Source organism: Populus trichocarpa, chromosome 13 (genome assembly GCF_000002775.5).
Source record: "Populus trichocarpa isolate Nisqually-1 chromosome 13, P.trichocarpa_v4.1, whole genome shotgun sequence".
NCBI classification, from domain to species: Eukaryota; Viridiplantae; Streptophyta; class Magnoliopsida; order Malpighiales; family Salicaceae; genus Populus; species Populus trichocarpa.
The window spans coordinates 11,008,861-11,012,025 of NC_037297.2; the positions used below are offsets into that span (position 1 = coordinate 11,008,861).

The 3,165-nt window shown below is 36.2% G+C and overlaps 1 non-coding gene across 1 annotated transcript; it reads right to left on the bottom strand.

The window, feature by feature from the left end:
• Positions 1–1,628: 1,628 nt before the first annotated feature.
• LOC112323923 (small nucleolar RNA R71) lies at positions 1,629–1,735 on the bottom strand. The gene has a single exon (XR_002977468.2). It is a non-coding gene; the product is annotated as a small nucleolar RNA R71 (small nucleolar RNA).
• Between the last annotated feature and the right edge of the window lie 1,430 nt (positions 1,736–3,165).

A 3,165-nucleotide genomic window follows, 5' to 3' on the forward strand; every position in this document is an offset into this window, starting at 1 on the left:
TTTGATTAGTTGTTCAACAAATATGCAAGGTTAAACTCTTTTTCTTGGTTGCAAGGATATAGAAACCTTCGGATTTCAAGAACTGTGAGATTTATTCCACCTTTTCTTTTCAGTTTATATTATAAATGAATATGTTTGTTCTCCTATGCTTATTTCCTATGATTGCTTATTTTAATTGCTAGAGCGGACTCTAAGTTATTATTATGAACAATTTATTGCTAAGTTTGCTTTCAAAACCGGAGTTGTGGTATATAAACTTGTGAAGCAACTAAGATTAATAATTATGGCGAATCCAGATTAGTAATTTTAGGGAGAGCATTCGATTGATCAAAGCAAACATGGACTGCGAACAATTATGTTTTCTAGATTAATCAACTCATTTAGTTCTTAAGGCTGCCATTAAATTAAATTACTAGTGCGGACACTGTGGTTATTTGATGGTTAGGATTAGTTATATAAAGGAATATGTTAACTAATCAACATAAGAAAAGATAGATATTCAAAGTATAAATTGACGTTTCGTTTCTATGACCAGTTCTGATTTCTGTAGGTGGATGTTTACTTGCGACTAAGGTTTGTTCTCTTGATAATTTTTTGATTTTATTTCTATTTTCTTTTGCTTTAGCGTAGATAACGTCCACCCCCCCCTAAATTGCATATCATGTAGCATAAAAATCTGATTTGAACCTTCCTTGTGGGATTGACCCCTTGCTTGCTCTATACTATCTTGTGTGTTGTGTTTTAAGCTAGAATAATTAATTTGTGCGATCATGACATCGCAACAAATTTTGGCGTTGTTGTTGGGGAGATGATTTTAGTTGTTTCTTGTGCTGTGATTTTTATTTGTTGTGATTGTTATTTCTTTTGTTGAGAAAAAAAAGAGATTTTTTCTTGCGGTAGTACTGTACAGTATGGTACAGTTACTGTTCAAAACCAATTTTTTAGTGGAATTAGGTATCGGCCTTTTGTTTTCTAAAGGGAAACAACGTTCTGAACAGGACTAGTGCTTATAGCCACTAGCCCCACCCTATCGAGGCCAAATTCCACTGTTTTCTAGGGTTTTTAGGCACTTTTAGTTTTCTAGCGTAGGATTTTTGTTCAATTTAGATTGTTTTCAATCTCTTATGTGGCTGGTTTCTTTTGAGTTTCCTTGACGATTTATGCCTATAACCCGTTCTACTAATCAGAGTCAAGTGCAGGTAGATCTTGAAATAGAAAACACTTTACATGGGTTATGAAAGGAAGCTCGCGTCAACACTATGGTTATTGCACGACAACAGACACTTAAGGAGCTTCCTACTCCTAATATGAAAAATCAATCATTATGCATAAACATCGACAACAATGTCAACTTCGAGCTCAAGTCCGGTTTTATACATTTGCTACTAACATTCAATAGACTTGTAGGAGAAGATCCTCATACTCATCTCAAGAAGTTCCATATGGTTTGTGTTGGTATGAAACCAAATGGAATTGATGAAGAACAGGTTAAGTTGAAAGCTTTCCCTTTCTCTCTAAAAGGGACATCAAAGACATGACTTTTCTCTATTCTCCCAGGTTCCATTGGAACTTGGAATGGCATGAAGAAGATTTTTCTTGAGAAGTATTTCCCAGCCTCTTGATTTGCCAACATAAGGAAAGAAATATGTGGGATTTGACAGTCTCATGGGGAGACACTCTCCGAGTATTGGGAAAGATTTGAGCAACTATGCATTCAATGCCCTCATCATTAGATATCCGATTAACTGCTCATTCAATATTTCTATGAAGGACCGATGCCTACTGACCGCAGTATCATTGATGCGACAAGTAGAGGGGCATTGGTAGATAAGACACCTGAGGTAGCACGCCAATTAATCTCAAATATGGCAACCAACTCGAAACAATTTGGCACATGTGGAGACTTCTCAGGCAAACGAGTAAATGAGGTAAGTATTTCTAACCTTGAGAATAAAGTTAATGATCTTACTTCTCTTGTGCGTTCTTTGGCTTGTGGAAATATACAGTAGGTGAAAGTTTGTAGCATATGCTCCTTACAAGGACATGCTTCGGATATGTGCCCAACAATGCAAAAAGATTACATTGAACAAGCTAATGCAGTTGATGGAGCATTCAATGGACAACCCCAGTATAAGTATGATCCCTTTTCCAGCATGTATAATCCCGGATGGAGAGATCATCCCAACTTAAGCTATGGGAACCCGCCTCAACAAGGTAATCAAGGCCGACAGTTCCATCCCCATGGATTTCAGTCCCAACAGAATTATCAAGCGAGACAGCAACCACCTCTATTCACAAACTCCAATGTTATGGGGTCGTCATCCAGTGATGATCTTCGTTAGATGATGAAAAATTTGGCTTCTAATACAATGACATTGCAACAAAATGTCATGTCTTTTCAACAGGAAACAAGGTCAAGTATTCACAACTTAGAGAAGCAAATGGGGCAAATAGCTTCTAGTATAGAGAAATTGAAAACACAAATGAATGAAAATTACCCTCCCAAACATTGAATCCAAAAGAGAATGTTAGTACGATCATGTTGCGAAGTGGGAAAGAACTTGAAGAGCAAAGGTCGAAACAAATTGAGATGGAGGAAGAAGAGGAGATAGAAACCGAATTAAATATAAAGAAGAAACATCCTCCTCCTTCACAAATTGAAACCACGACCAACACTCCAAAGGTAAGTCCTCACTCAATGAATTCTAGTTTTAAAACAATTCCACCCTTTCCTGTGAGTTCTTCTAAGTCTAAGAAAGAGGATAAAGACAAAACATTTTTAGAGGTTTTCAAGAAAGTAGAACTCAACATTCCTTTAACTGATGCTATCAAGCAAATTCCCAAGTATGCCAAATTCTTGAAGGAATTGTGTACCACCAAGAGAGCCTACAAGCTAAAAGGCCACAAAATGGTAAGTATGGGTGAAGTTGTATATGTTGTTGTTCAAAAGAATATGTCTTTGAAGCAAAAAAAAACCCAGGTGTGTTTACTATCCCATGTATTATTGGTAATGCTAGTTTTAAAAGCGCCTTATATGATTTATGTGAATCTATTAATGTTATGCCTAAGCATATTTATGATTTTTTTTATTCTTGAGTCTTTGAATAAAACTAGTATTGTAATACAACTTGCAGATCGTAGTTTTGTTTATCCACTTGGTGTGAT